This window comes from Loxodonta africana, chromosome 6, assembly GCF_030014295.1.
Source record: "Loxodonta africana isolate mLoxAfr1 chromosome 6, mLoxAfr1.hap2, whole genome shotgun sequence".
Classification (NCBI taxonomy): Eukaryota; Metazoa; Chordata; class Mammalia; order Proboscidea; family Elephantidae; genus Loxodonta; species Loxodonta africana.
In genome coordinates, this window is record NC_087347.1 from 139386241 (window position 1) to 139403089 (window position 16849).

The window sequence follows — 16849 nt, forward strand, 5'->3', positions numbered from 1 at the left end:
TGAAAATCCATCCTACCAGAACCTTTGGAACACAGCAAAAGCAGTGCTCAGAGGTCAGTTTATAGCAATAAATGCACACATACAAAAAGAAGAAAGGGCCAAAATCAAAGAATTAACCCTACAACTCAAACAAATAGAGAACAGCAAAAGAAGCCCTTGGGCACCAGAAGAAAGCAAATAATAAAAATTAGAGCAGAATTAAATGAAATAGAAAATTGAAAAACAATCAAAAGAGTTAACAAGATCAAAAGCTGTTTCTTTGAACAGATCAATAAATTCAATCAACCATTGGCCAAAGTAACAAAAGAAAAACAAGAGGGGAAGCAAATAACCTGAATGAGAAATGTGATGGGTGATACCACAACAGACCCAACTGAAATTAAAAGAATCATCACAGAACACTATGAAATATTGTACTCTAACAAATTTGAAAACCTAGAGGAAATGGACAAATTTCTAGAAACACACTACCTATCTAAACTAACACAGAGGTTTTTTTTTTTTTTTTTTTTTTTTAACCTACAGCAAAAGAAGAGATTGAAAAGGTAATTTAAAAGCTCCCCCCAAAATAAAGCCCTGGCCCTGATGCCTTCACTGGCGAATTCTACGAAACTTTCAGAGAAGAGTTAACACCACTACTACTAAAGGTATTTCAGAGCATAGAAAAGAATAGAATACTCCCAAACTCATTCAGTGAAGCAGCATAACCCTGATACCAAAACCAGGTAATGACACCACAAAGAAAATTACAGACCAGTACCCCTCATGAACTTAGATGCAAAAATCCTCAACAAAATCCTAGCCAATAGAATTCAACAACATATCAAAAAAATAATTCACCATGACCACGAGGGATTCATACCAGGTATACAGGGATGGTTCAACATTGGAAAAACAATCAATATAACCCATCATAAAAATAAAACAAAAGAACCACATGATCTTATGAATTGATGCAGAAAAGGCATTTGACAAAGTCCAACACCCATTCATGATAAAAACTATTAGCTAAATAGGAATAGAAAGAAAATTCCTCAGCATAATAAAGGGCATCTATACAAAGCCAAAAAAAAAAAAAATTTTTTTTTTGTTTATACAAAGCCAACAGCCAGCATCATCCTAAATGGAGAGAGTCTGAAAGCATTCCCCTTGAGAATGGGAACTAGAAAAGGATGCCCTTTATCACCACTCTTATTCAACATTGTGCTGGAGGTCCTAGCCAGAGCAATTAGGTTAGAAAAAGAAATAAAGGGCATCCAAATTGGTAATGAAGGAGCAAAAGTATCTCTATTTGTTGACGATATGATCTTTTACACAGAAAACCCTAAAGAATCCAGAATAATACTATTGGAACTAATAGAAGATTTCAGCAAAGTATAAGCATACAACATAAACATACAAAAATCAGTTGGATTCCTCTACACCAACAAAAAGAACATTGAAGAGGAAATCACCAAATCCACATTATTTTCAACAGCCCCCAAGAAGATAAAATACTTAGGTACAAATCTAACCAGAGACATAAAATACCTATACAAAGGAAACTACAAGACACTACTGCAAGAAACCAAAAGAGACCTACGTAAGTGGAAAAACATACCTTGCTCATGGATAGGAAGACTCAACATTGTGAAAATGTCTATTCTATCCAAAGGGATCTACAGATACAATGCAATCCCCATCCAAATTCCAATGGTGTTTTTTAATGAGATGGCGAAAGAAATCACCAACTTCGTATGGAAAGGAAAGAGGCCCTGGATAAGTAACACATTACTGAAAAAGAAGCACAAAATGTGAGCCTCACGTTACCTGATTTAAAACCTATTATACCGCCACAGTACTCAAAACAGCCTGATACTGGTACAACAATAGACATATAGACCAAGGGAACAGAATTGAGAATCCGTATATAAATTCATCTACCTATGAGCAGCAGATATTTGACAACGGCCCAAAGTCTATTAAATGGGGAAAACACAAGCCTCTTTAACAAATGGTGCTAACATAACTGGATAACCATGTGCAAAAAATGAAACAAGACCGATACCTCACGCCATGCACAAAAACTAACTCAAAATGGATTAAAGACCTAAATATAAAATCTAAAATGATAAAGATCACGGAAGAAAAAATAGGGACAATGCTAGGAGCCCTTATACATGGTATAAACAGTATACAAAACATTATTAACCACGCACAAACACCAGAAGAGAAACTAGATAATTGGGAGCTTCTAAGAATCAAACACTTATGCTCATCCAAAGACTTCAAAAGAGTAAATAGGCAACCTACAGACTGGGAAAAAAGTTTTGGTTACAACAAATCTGGTCAGCATCTAATCTCTAAAATCTATAAGATACTGCAAAAACTCAACAAAAAGACAAATAGCCCAATTAAAAAATGGGCAAAGGATATGAACAACACATCACCAAAGAAGACATTCAGGTGGCTGACGGATACATGAGGAAATGCTCGTGTTCATTAGCCATTAAAGAAATGCAAATGAGAACAACGATGAATCCATGAAACATCTCATAACATGGAGAGTGTGGAAGGCATTATGCTGAGTGAAATTAGCCAGTTGCAAAAGGAGAATTACTGTATGAGACGACTATTATAAGAACTCAAGGAAAAGTTTAAACACAGAAGAAAATATCCTTTGATGGTTATGAGGGTGGGGAGGGAGGGAGAAGGGTATTCACTAATTAGATAGTAAAAAAGAATTATTTTAGGTGAAGGGAAAGAAATACACAATACAGGGGAACTCAGCACAACTGGACCAATCCAAAACCTAAGAAGTTTCCTGAATGAAACCAAACACTTCGAGGGACAGAGTAACAGGGGCAGGGATCTGGGGACCATGGTTTCAGGGGACATCTAGGTCAATTGGCACAACGAAGGGTATTAAGAAAACATTCTGTACCCCACTTCGCTGGGTGGCATCTGGGGTCTTAAAAGCTAGCAAGTGACCATCTATGATAAATCAATTGGTCTCAACCCACCTGGAGCAAAGGAGAATGAATACCACCAAAGACACAAGGAATATATGAGCCCAAGAGAGAGAGAAAGGGACACATAAACCAGAGACTCCATCAGCCTGAGACTGGAAGAACTAGATGGTGCCCGGCTACCACCAATGACCGCCCTGACAGGGAACACAATAGAGAATCCCTGATAGTGCAGGGGAAAAGTGGGATGCAGACATCAAATTCTAGTAAAATGACCAGACTTAATGGTCTGATTGATACTGGAGGGACCCCAGAAGACAAAGATTAGACTGGACTATAAGACAAAAAATAATACCAGTGAGCTGTGTGCTTCCTAGCTCAAGTGGATGCTTGAGACTATGTGGGCAGCTCCTGTCTGGAGGTGAGATGAGAAGACAGAGAGGGCAGGAGCTGGTTGAATGGACACAGGAAATACAGGGTGGAGAGGGGTGTGCTGCCACATTGTAGGGAGAGCAGCTATGGTCATATAACGATGTGTATATGGGTTTTTGTATAAGAAACTGACTTGAATAGTAAACGTTCACTTAAAGCAGAATAAAAAAAGAAAAAAAAATGGTTAGAAAGGAGTGATTACTGATAAATACCAACACTTATTCAATGTGGTTGAAAAAAATCACTGCATCGTGTCCTGTAAAGCAGGTTACTCCTCTACCTATAGAAAGAATGACAAGGAGAGAGAAATGGAAAGCAAAAGTTAAAAGCACACAAAACTAAAAGGCAACTTTCTATTTTTCATGCTAATTACAAAAGGCCTGTAATGAAAACATACAGCTTTAACCAATTCTCTTTCTCCCCGTTCCTTGTGCCTTTTTTACAGTTTAATTTGCTAATATTCACCCAATAATGCAAGGCCCCTCTGTCGACCACAAGCAGGTACTAAAACCACCATATAAGGTTATATTAAGTCTGCCAAAATTTGGCAAAGAATAGTACAACTAAGGTAATACAGGTGGTTGCATATGGCCACCAAGATAACTGACAATTTTTTATAACATTTTTGTTTATTTTAAAGATTTGTGCTTGGGACTAGAGCAGACATTGCTCTGGCAGCATTGTTTGTCCATTTTCCTACTTTTTCCTCTGAATATATGCCAAATAAAACCTTTCTTTTTGCTTTAATGTAACTTTGTGATTTTTTACCCTAAAACAGTTGGTGTAGTTGTTGCAGGAAATTCTGAAGCAATGAATCCACTGAACCTAGAGAGCTGGACTGCGGAGCAGAAGCCAGCAAAAAGAGATCCTGTCTTCTAACTTACGCGTTCACACTCCGTGTCCTCTGACACTGACATGGTAAGTGATATTGGAAAATAAGCCTTTGCTTATTCTTTTTGGTTCTCTTTCTTGTGTTTTCTTAAGTTTTGTTCAGCCTATTTGTCTGAAAAGCCAGTTGTTTGATTAAGGAGAATCTTTCTTAGATTTTTACTTGATCATTTGGTTAAGAGTGACATTTAGTAACTCTTTTGGTGAACCGCAGTTAGTGTTCAGGTTCAGCCATTTGAAACATTAAAAAGGTTAATTCTATCTTCAAAGAGCTCTGGGTCACTATAAGCCAAAAAATTCAGGCATAGGTCGACCAGTAAAAGCCATTAGGGTGGTCACTGGCACTCATCACGAGTGTTAAAGACTCTCACGACAGGATAAGGTGGTCAGGAGACTGGGTAGAGCATTAAGCTGCCTGCCACCCACAAGCCAAATCTCGTGCAACAGAAATACACATTGATCCAAGTAAAACACTGCCCAAACCCTGTGGTGTTCCTCATTAGGGCTCTTTTTGTGACTCAGAGAAAATCTGGAAAATAGTGCTCTGTTTTTGCCAAATTTGCAGGAGGAGGTGGTAGCTCCTGACCTATTTTATAAAATTCGCAGGGGGAGGTGGCAGCTCCTGGTCTGTTTTATGAAATTCGCAGGGAGAAGTGGTAGCTCAGGACCTGTTTTATGAAGTAGTTTCTCAATAAAGAATTGCAATGTTAAAATTAAAATCACCAGTAGCTACTTTAAAGTACTTTCCAAATTGGAGGAGCTAGTATATTTAAAGTTTAAAATAAGAGACTAGGTCTGCAGCCAGCAGAATGAATTAAGTTCAAAAAGGAGGAACGCTAAATCTTGAACTGTAGAGCTTAACATCTTTGATAAATGAGCCTGGATATTACCCCTGCTGGGCACCATTTCGTTGGTACTGGACTCAGTCTGGCGGAGGCTGTTGTAGATGTGGTTCATTAGTCTTTTGGACTATTCCCTCTCTTATATCTTTAGCTTTCTTCATTCTTCCTTGCTCCTGGAGGGGTGAGACCAGTACAGTATCCTAGATGGCTGCTCACAGGCTTTTAAGGCCCCAGACTCTACTCATCAAAGTAGAATGTAGAACATTTTCTTATAAACTACATTATGCCAGTTGAGCTAGATGTTCTTCAAGACCACGGTCCCAACAGCCCCCCAGCCCAGAATTCAGTCCCTCAGGGAGTTTGGATGTGTCTATGGAGCTTCCATGACCTTGCCTTGGACAAGTTGTGCTGGCTTCTCCAGTATTGTGTACTGTCTCACCCTTCACCAAAGTTACCACTTACTTATCTATTGTCTATTTCGTGTTTTTCCATCCCCACCTCTCCCCTCTTCCGTAACCATCAAAGATTGTTTCTTTTTGTGTATAAACATTTTCATGAGTTTTTACAGCAACGGTCTCATACAATATTTGTCCTTTTGTGATTGATTTATTTCACTCAGCATAAAGTCCTCCAGATTCATCCATGTTATGAAATGCTTCACAGATTCATAGCTGTTCTTTATCATTGCGTAATACTCTATTGTGTGTATGTACCAGCTTGATTATCCATTCATCTGTTGATGGACATCTAGGTTGTTTCCATCTTTTTGCTATTGTGAACAATACTGCAATAAACATGGGTGTGCATATGTCTATTTGTGTGACGACTCTTATTTCTCTAGGCTATATTCCTAGGAGTGGGACTGCTGGATCATATGTATTTCTATTTCTAGTTTTCTAAGGAAGCGCCATATCGTGTTCCAAAATGGTTGTATCATTTTGCATTCCCACCAGCAGTGCATAAGAGTTCCGATTTCCCCGCAGCCTCTCTAACATTTGTTATTTTCTGTTTTTTTGATTTGTGCCAGTAATGCCAGGGTGAGGTGGTATTTCATTGTGTTTTTGATTTGCATTTCTCTAATGGCTAGTGATCACAAGCATTTCCTCATGTGTCTGTTGGCCACTTGAATGTCTTCTTTGGTGAACTGTCTGTTCATTTCCTTTGCCCATTTTTTAATTGGATTATTTGTCTTTTTGTTGTAGAGGTGTTGGATTTTCTTGTAGACTTTAAAGATTAGACCTTTGATTTGTAATACCCCCAATTTTTTCCCAGTCTGTAGGTTCTCTTTTTACTCTTTTGGTGAAGCCTTTAAATGAGCATAAGTGTTTAATTTTTAGAAGATCCCAGTGATCTAGCTTATCTTCTGGAGTTTGTGTGTTGTTGGTTGTGGTTTGTATCCTGTTAATGCTGTGTATTAGGGCCTCTAGCATTGCTCCTATTTTTTCTTCTATGAACATCATAGTTTTTGCCTTTATATTTAGGTCTTTGATCCATTTTGAATTAGTTTTTGTGTATGGTGTGAGGTATGGGTCCTATTTCATTTTTTTGCAGATGGACATCCAGTTTTGCCGGCACCATTTGTTAAAAAGATTGTCTTTTCCCCATTTTATGGACTTCAGGCCCTTGTTGAAGATCAGGTGACCATAGGTGGAAGGACTTACATCTGGGTTCTCAATTCTATTCCATTGGTCAATGTATCTGTCTATTTTGACTACTGTACAAGGCTGTTTTGACTACTGTACCTGTATAGTAGATTCTGAGGTGAGGTAGTGTGAGTCCTCCTACTTTATTCTTCTTCTTCAATAGTGCTTTACTTATCTGTGGCTTCTTCCCTTTCCATATAAAGTTAATAAGTTTTTCCATCTCTTTAAAGAATACTGTTGGTATTTGGATCGGGATTGCATTGTATTTGTAAATCACCTTGGGTAGAATTGTCATTTTCACAATGTTAAGTTTACCTATCCACGAGCATGCTATGTTTTTCCATTTTTGAAGATCTCTTTTGGTTTCTTGCAGTGGTGTTTTGTAGTTTTCTTTGTATATGTCCTTTACGTCCTGGTTAGATTTATTCCTAAGTTTTTTTTTTTTAGAGGCTATTATAAATGGTATTGTTTTTGTGATTTCCTTTTCATCATTCTCTTCATTATGGTGTATAGGAATCCAACTGATTTTTGTGTGTTTGTCTTGTATCCCACTAATTTGCTGAATCTTTCTATTAGTTCCAGTGGTTTTCTCATGGAGTCTTCTGGATTTTCTATGTATAGTATCATATCATCCACAAATAGGGAAAGTTTAACCTCTTTATTACCAATTTGGATGTGATTTATTTCTTTTACTTGCCTTATTGCTCTAGCTAGAACTTACAGCACTATGTTAAATAGGAGTGATGATAAAGGGCATCCTTGTCTTGTTCCTGTTCTCAAGGGGCATCTTTTCAGCCTCTCTCCATTAAGAATGATGTTGGCCATTGGTTTTGCCTAGATGCCCTTTAATATGTTGAGAAATTACCCTTCTATACCTATTTTATTGAGAGTTTTTATCAGGACTGGGTTTTGGACTTCGTTGAATGCCTTTTCTGTGTTGATTGAGATGATCATGTGATTCTTTTCTTGCCTTTTATTTATGTGGTAGATTACATTGATTGATTTTGTAATGTTGAACCATCCTTGCATACCTGATATGAATCCTACTTGGTTGTGGTGTATTATTTTTTTGATACAATGCTGAATTCTATTGGGCAGAATTTTGTTGAGAATTTTTGCATCTATAGTCATGAGAAATACTGTAATTTTCTTTTTTGTGGTGTCTTTGCCCGGTTTTGGTATCAGAGTCATGCTGGCTTTGTAGAATGAATTCAGAAGTATTGCTTCCTTTTCTATGTTCTGAAATAGTTTGAGTAGTGCTGGGGTAAGCTCTTCTTTGAATGTTTGGTAGAATTTTCCAGTGAAGCTGTCTGGACCAGGGCTTTTTTTGTTGTGGTTGGTTTTTTTTTTTTTTTCACCTTTTCAGTCTCTTTTCTTGTTATTGGTCTGTTCAGATTTTCCACATCATTTTGTGATAGTTTGGGTACTGTGTTTTTGTAATGTCCCCCGTTTCATTTTTTATTTGTGTCCTCTCCTGTTTTTCTTTTGTAAGTTTGGCCACTGGTTTGTCGACTCTGTTGATGCTTTCAAAGAACCAACTTTTGGTTTGTTCTTTTTATTGTTTTTCTATTCTCTATTTATTTTTGCTCTGACCTTTATTGTTTCCTTTCTTCTGGTGACTGCGGGCTTCTTTTGCTGTTCTTTTTCTATTTGTTCAATTTGTGTAGCTAACGTTTTGATTATGTGCCTTTCTTCTTTTTGATGTGTGCATATATTGCTATAAATTGATTTCTAAGCACTGCCTTTGCTGTGTCCCAAAGGTTTTTGTATGAGGTGTTTCCATTTTCATTTGATTCTAGGAATTTTTTTTATCCCATCTTGGATTTCTTCCATTACCCAGTGGTTTTTAAGCAGGGTGTTATTCAGTTTTCATGTAATTGATTTTTTCCCTTGTTCTTCCTGTTGTTAATTCCTACTTTGATGGCATTGTGGTCAGAGAAAATACTTTGTATTATCTCGATGTTTTGAATTTTATTGAGGGTTGCTCTGTGGCCTAAGATGTGGTTTATTCCGAACGACGTTCCATGTGTGTTGGAAAAGGATGTGTCCTTTGCAGCTGTTGGGTGGAGTGTTCTATATATGTCTATGAGGCCAAGTTAGCTGATTGTGCCCTTTAGCTTTTCTGTATCTTTGTTAAGTTTCTTTCTAGATGTTCTGTCCTTTTCTGAGAGTGGTGTGTTGAAGTCTCATACTATTATTGTGGAACTGTCAACTTCTCTTTCCAGTGCTGTTAGAGTTTGTTTTATGTATTTTGGAGCCCTCTCATTGGGTGTATAGATGTTTATTATGGTTAAGTCTTCATGATGGATTGTCCCTTTAATCATTATATAGTACCCTTCTTTGTCTTTTATGGTGGATTTTGTTTTAAAGTCTTTTAATCTGAGGTTAGTTTGCCACTCCTGCTCTTTTTTTATTAGCTTGTTATAGATATATATATTTTTCTTAGCTTGATATTTTTTTTCATTCTTTGATTTTTAATAAATTTACATCTTGTTTCTAAGGTGTATCTCTTGTAGACAGCTAATCGATGGATCCTGTTTTTTTTTTCCAATCCTTTCTGTCACTGTGTCTCTTTATGGGTGCCTTTGGGCCATTTACATTCAGTGTAATTACTGATAGGTGTGAGTTTATTGCTGTCATTTTGTAGTGCTTTTTTTTTGTGTGTGTTGCTGACATTTTCTTTGTTCCTGTTACTCTCTTGTGCTGAATTCCTTTCGTTTGTGGACTTCTTTTTCATTTCTTTTGTTTTGTAGATTTTGTTTTTATTCGGACTTTATATTTTTCTTCTTTTTTTTGATGAGTAGGTTTGTTAACTTTCTTTGTGGTTACCTTGAAATTTGCCTTATCTTCCTAGGTTTGAACAAGTCTATTATTACTTGGCATCACTTTGCCTTCTTTTCCTTTAAGAAGTTGTATACCTACACTGTTTATTCCCTCTTTTATTGTTCTGACGTTGTTGTCATTTACAGATAAACCTCTCTGCTTCCCTGTTGTAATTGTTTTGGCTTTGGATAGTCCTTGAAAATTCATTTCCTAGGTAGGTATCTGGCTGGTAGAATCTTGCATCCTAGAGTCACTCTGTGGTCTGATGTTTGTTCTCGGACCAAAGGACTCCGTTTAATGATTCTTATAAGTTTTGTTTCATTTTTACATATTCTCTTAATTTCTTTTTATCAGGAAATGTCCTAATTTCACCATCATATTTGAGTGAGAGCTTTGCAGGATATATTATTCTTGGTGGGAAATTTTTTTCTTTCAAGGTTTTGTATATGTCATCCCGTTGCCTCCTTGCCTGCATGGTTTCTGCTGAATAAGTACAGCTTAGGCTTATTGATTCTCCTCTGTATGTGACTTTTTCTTTTTCTCAAGCTGCTCTCAGGATTTTTTCTTTGTCTATGGCTTTAGCGAGTGTGATTATGATATGCCTTGGTGATTTTCTTTTGGGGTCTAGCCTATATGGGGTTCAATGAGCTTCTTGGATGGTCAGCTTTTCATCTTTCATGATATTAGGGAAGTTTTCTGCAAGCAATTCTTCAATGATCCTGTCTGTGTTTTCCGTTTTCTCCCCCTTTTCTGGAATACTGATCACTCGCAGGTTTTTCTTTTGATTGTATCCCACATAACTCTCAGGGTTTCTTAATTTTTCTTCATTCTTTTTTCTGATTTTTCCTCAAACAGAGTTGTATCCAAATGTTTTTCTTCAATTTCATTGATCCTGTCTTCCATCATTTCAAACTTGTTCCTCAGTCCTTCTATGACACTGTCCATTTCTGAAATCTTGTTTACCTTTTGGATTTCTAGTTTTTTTTTTTTTTTGGTATGATTTCTAGTTGTGAATTTATTTTGGCATTTTGTTCCTGTGCTATTTTCCTGAATTCATCCATTTTTTGGTCTGCATTTCCCATGAATTCATCTTTTTTTTTCCCCTCATTTTTTGTCTGCTTTTTTCTTCTATCTTGGATAGCTGTCAATATTAGAGATTTGAATACCCTATCGGGGAGTTTAGTGCCTTTTCTTCTACTGGAAAGTCGTCTGGTGTTTTATTTTGGATGCCTACTGGAACCATCCTGTCTTTTTTTTTTTTCCAATATGTTTTGATATTGTCTGCTGTCTTCGGGACATTCAGTAGTTATTTTCTTTGCTGATTATCGATCTGTTTGTTTTGTTCTTTTTGTTTTATTTGCTTATATCTGATCAGGCGGGCTGTGTGTTCTTTACTTGTCTGTGGTCATGATGCTTTTCACCCCCTTGTCCACTGGGCAGGGCCAATCACTCAGCTATGGTATAGCAGGTCAGATCCAGCCTAAGGAGAGGCACTGGAATGGGTTGTTTGTGGCACGTAGTAGGGCCAACAGTGTGGTCCAGGAATCAGTGCTGGGTAGGTTCTGGTAGGCTGTGCCTGTGCTGCTTGGGTGTGATGTTCAGTTGACAGTGCAGGTAGGCAGGAATGAGGGGGCGGTTCTGATGTGTGGAGCTAATATGGGTATGGGGAAGAGGAGAGAGAAAAGGGATGTAAAAAACAAAGTGCTAAGGGAGCTTGCCATTGGAGTGGAGAGATGAGAAACTAAGAAAAACAAAAAGGAAAAAGAAAAAAAACCTAGACAAAAATTTTGAAATTAAAAATAAAGAAAAGTAAAGCCCCCAGGGGTCCCAGTGGTGCAGCTGCAAAAACCAGTGAAGTGGCTCCCAGGCTGTGCAATGTAGCCTGGCTAAGGGGGTGTAGATGTCACAGCACCAGGTATTCAGGAGACCTGAAAAGAAAGTAAGTATAGAGAGACAAGAACTGAGACATGAAGAAAGATAGAAAGAAAAACAGAGAAAAAAAGAAAGAAAAAAGAAATGCCCCCAGAGATCTGACCTATCTGTCTGAGCAGATTGGAGGAGTGGCTCCTAAGCTGTGAAGTGCAGCCCAGCTAGAAGGGGCTCCCAAGCCACAAAAATAAAAAGAAAATAAAAATAAAAAAAAGTAATTCAAAAAAAAAAAAAAAAAAAACCTTGGGGATCTCACCAGCATGATGTCAGGGGCTGGGGGAGTGGTTCTCCAGGGGGCCATTGCTTCACAGCCTTTCAAAAGGACCCAAAGAAGACACACAGAGCCAGGTGTTCAAAAGAAAGTAGGGTGAGGTGGTGGGAGGCATGGAAGAAACCAAAAGAAACAGAAAAAAGCAACACTCGCAATTGACTTATGGCACTCAGTTTGTGTGGGATGAATCCAAGCAGCCCAGGGCTGAAGCAGTTGACTCTGGGGCAAGAGATTGCAGCCGGCAGGAAGAAGAAGAGGCTGGGGCAGGGGGTAGGGAAGAAGGGTGGGAGTTAGGGAAGCATATATCACTGGTTACTGGGTGCTCTGCTTCCTACTGGGAACTTCATGAAGCTGCTTTCCTGTACTCCCTGTCTGCTAATCTCTGATGTGGGAGGGATGAATCCAAATGGCATGGATGCTGCACTTTTGGCTCGCTGAGCCACCACTGCCAGTCAGGAACCACACAGGTAGAGCAGTGGGGAGAGAATGGGGGGTGAAAACGTGTGTATCTCTGGTTACTGGGTGCTCTGTCTCCTGCTGGGAGCTCCACAAAGCTGCTTTCCTATGTTCCCTGTATGCCGATCTTCAACAGGAGTCCAAGAAGACGAATCTGTGCTGCATCAGCTGATAGAGGACCTCTGCATATATCTCTTCTCACTCCCTGTTCTCTGCCAGTTTCTTATTCCATACGGTGCTTGGCTGAGTTTTTTCATCTCTTCATTTGACACTTCGGGTTCCAGGACTGAGATCTGTCTTGTTTTGCTTGGTTTTTCAGGTATTTGCATGGTACTTCTGTCTCCGGTGCCATGTTGGCTGGAAGTTGGGTTTAGATATTTTAACTCTCAAATTAAAAGTTCCTGTTGGTAAGCTTAGCAAAGTCATAAATATCATAATCAGGTAAGTGTCTGAAGTTCAAGCTATGATTTTACAAAATAGAATATCTTTAGATTTTCTGTTAGTCACCCAAGGAACAGTTTGTGTCTTAATAGATAAATGTTTCTGTGTTTACATTAATACACAATCTGAGGTTTTGCAGAATGTAGTTGCTGCTGAGGCACATGAAAAGCAATTACTATTGGTGCTTATATATAAAAAAACACCTCACGAAATTCATTTCCTTGGTTTAAAGACCTTAGGGTCATAGTTTCATTGATTATTTCAGACAGTTGACCTAATATTATTGTTAGTGTTTCTATTCTATCTCCTAGTTCACTGTATGGTGCCTGGGATCTTAAAAACCAAATGATGCACAACTACCATTATTGAACTTTTGTGGTCAAAGGTTCTATAGCAGGATCATGATCCAAAGGAGGGAATGATGAAAGAGTTGTAATTCTCCTGGAATCCAGATTTCTGGCTTTTGTAGAGGTTTGGGTAACTCACACAGGCTGTCTTTTTGAAACTTTGTCCTCAAGCTTTGAGGATCAAAAAAAAAAAAATTGTAAACACATTGGTCCATCACTCAGTGTAGGGCTGGTAGCTTTAATTCCTACTTATGGTATAGCTGAATTGGAGAAACCGTTAAGAAATTTATCAGTTACTATGGGACAAATAGCAGATGAAGTTGCTAATGGGATGGAAACACAACTGTGATTTCTGACCTCGTTAAGCCAAGGTGGCATGAGATAACAGAATAGTTTTAGACTTTTTGTTAGCCCAAGAAGGTGTAGTTTGTGCTGTAGCAAATACCTCTTGTTACATTTGGATAAATAACAGGAGAAGTAGAGCAAGATTTATATAGAATCAGACAGCAAGCTTCTTGTTTACCCACTGTAACACCCTCATAAACACCAGATTAACTTGGCTGGTTACAATCAGGAATAAGTACATAGGCTAGATCACCATTGCAAGGAATTGTAACATTCTTAGTCTGCATCCTGATAGTGTTAGGCATAATAAAATGTATCTTCTGTTGTCTGACACTTAAAAGGCAAAAGAGGATGAGAAGGCAAGAAGGCAAAGAAACTGGTCAGATTGCAACTAACGTTACAAAACAATATGTGTGTAAATTTTTGTATGAGAAATTAACTTGAGCTGCAAACTTTCACCTAAAGCAGAATAAAAAAATAAATAAAAATAAAAGGCAAAAGAAGGCCTCAGGCTAAAATATTGATATACATTGGGTCTGCTTATTTTGGTAATGTGATTGATGAGAACATCATTTTTACTTAAGATCCTGGTGAAGAACCAGTCGGTATCTGGTGGAAAACCAGCACCATGAGTTTAAAGAGCCTGCCATGGCTGCCATCTAGGAGCCCGATTAAGTCCAGGTGTTGATCATCGTGTTATCTCCAATCTCCTATCAAAGAGGGGGATGATTTAGGAGATAATATTGAAGCAGTTATTCCCTGTCCTTGAGCATACCGAATGTGACCCAGCTGGAGCTGGACTCACAAGGACACATCAACTGAGCCCTGAGGTAATAGCTAGGACAAAATTGGAAAATATCTTTTAGGAAAACTTTCACATAAACAGATCAGAAACAGCACAAAAGAGTCACATATTTTCCACTCATCTTTTTCTGTTACCCTTTAATGAACAGTAAGATTTGTTGGACCAGTGAAAACCCTCCTGACTGTAGTTACTGAAACCCATACCAATGATTATTAAGAAAGGCAATTCAAAATGTAGAATCATGGTGACTTAGCAGTTTGTAGCCAATCTGTGGAAAACCTGGTGGTGCAGTGGTTAAGTGCTATGGCTGCTAACCAAGAGGTTGTCAGTTCGAATCCATCAGGTGCTCCTTGGAAACTCTATGGTGCAGTTCTACTCTGTCCTATAGGGTCGCTATGACAGCCGTAGCACTTAACCACAACACCACCAGGGTTTCCACAGATTGGCTAATTACAAACTGCTAAATCACCATGATTCTACATTTTCAATTTTCTTTCTTAATGATCATTGGTACCGGTTTCAGTAACAACAGTCAGGAGGGTTTTCACTGGTCCAAAAAATCTTACTGTACATTAAAGGGTAACAGAAAAAGAGGAGTAGAGAACATGTGACTCTTTTGTGCTGTTTCTGAAAAGGTGAAGCTTTCAATGGTTTTGACCGTTCTGTAATGTTAAGACATGCTGATGATCCCGTAACATTCCTTGGACTCAGACAGACAAGACTCATGCGGCATGCTTGCCTGTTTTCCCACTCTGTCTATTCTGTACTATTCCTTGGACTCAGCCAGACATTGCTCTGGCAGCATGCTTGTCCATTTTCCTACTTTTGGCTCTTTGAATATACGCTGAATAAAACCTTTGCTTTACAAAAAAAAAAAAAAAAAAATTGTGCTTGCCACACACAGTCGAAATGTGACAATTCCAATCCATATGTCTATTTGTTCTGTGATATTAAGCCTGAAATTAATGTAGAACAATTCAACTTATATGTGGTGCTTCAATACCACTAGAGGCTACATTGTTTGATTTAAAATCCTGGGTTATTTATCATTTAACTGAAGTTCAGGAATGATTTGTTCAGATAAAGCATATCTGCTAAAGCTACCTTGTCTTTTTCTTGGACTCACATACTGAAAACCACAGGAGTGTTAGAGGAAAGACACCTACAAAATTTAAAAACAGAATTATACATCTTGATTATTTTTTAAATTGCCAAAGCTAACCTAGCACAATTTCAAACCAATTAAAAAGAAATGAGGTTGCTTATGAAGGCCTTAGCTTTGGTGACAACTTAGAACCCAACTTTCGATCTGCAGTTGATCCAGGCCTAAACAGTTTGCTTACCCCTGAAGATTCCATTTCTTTGCAGGGCTTATGACTACAGCCTATTTATTCTTCACTCACTGCACATGTTACAGACATCTGTACACCTTTACCTGAATTGTATTTCCCTTCTATCTCATTGCCTAGGTCACCTTCTAGCAACTTAAGAGCCTCATAAACATCACCAGTTTCTGTCAGCAGGGAAAGGTAACCACCCTGAATGCGTATCAGATGATAACCATTTGTTTTAATATTTGCAATATCCAGGTTTTAAGTAGAAGGGCAAATATCTTCATGCTTTTTCCATGTGAAAATATCAATTCCAACAAGGCGAACCTTGGCATTACTGTGCTTTCCAGTTTTGGAAGTGGACATCTGCACTATTTTGCATGGTCATCCTCTGAGCACCACCAAGCCGTTTTTTGCGCAGGGCTGAGTGCTGCATAGGGTAAGTGGTAGAAGCCCCAGCATCTCCAGTAGTGAAATCAATTTTATCCACCGTGGTGGGCTGGGGAGATGGTAGCTTTTTCAAGGGAAATTTCAGTGGGGAAAGAGTGTCTTTATTTAGCCTGTGCACCTGTGCCAGCCCCCCACAGCTGTGGCAACGGTGACAGTGGCAGCCATGGCAGTTCCCTCTTCACTTCTTTAAGTATGTTTCCCTTTAGTTCTTTGAATGTATTTATAATGACTACTTTGAAGCCTTTATCTGTTAAATCTGACATCCAGTCACTTTCGCTAAGAGCTTCTCTTGCCAGCTTTGTTTACTGTGAATGGGTCAGATTTTCCTCTTTGCATATGTCATCATTTTTTGCTGGAAACAAAAAATAACATACCTTAGCAACTCTGGGTACTGGTCTACTGCTCCCTTTTTGGCACTTGCTGTTTGGGTATTTATTTGTTTAGACATTGGCTGGATTTTAGTAAATCTATCCCCATACCCCAGTGCAGTGTGAAGCCTCCAATATTGTTCCTCAGAGGGTGCAGACTTTGGCATGTGCACAGTCATTCTGGGATGACCCTGGTTTTAGCAGGGCTCTCTTTCCATGGCTATACCCTGCTGTTAACTCTACTAATGCCAGCTGATTGACATCTTGTCCTCAACAATACCCTGGGACATAAATTGCTCCACAGGCTCCTTCGCACAGATGGTTTTTGAAGTCAGCGTTTGAGATTTGTTCTAACTTCAGGAGGGCTCTTCATTGTTTTTAACTCTGGTTTTCTCTGGTTAACTACCTAGCCTATGCTTTAGCTTGTATCTCCAATGAAATCTACCAGTCTTCCTTATTTGCTTTTTACCAAGTTGCCATTGTTTTGAGGGTATCTTTTTGCTTGAACTGTCTGACACTGTCTCAACTGA

General features: G+C 38.4%; 1 pseudogene; it reads right to left on the reverse strand.

Moving 5' to 3' along the window:
* Positions 1-15283: 15283 nt before the first annotated feature.
* LOC135231593 (eukaryotic translation initiation factor 5A-2-like) lies at positions 15284-16498 on the reverse strand (annotated as a pseudogene).
* Between the last annotated feature and the right edge of the window lie 351 nt (positions 16499-16849).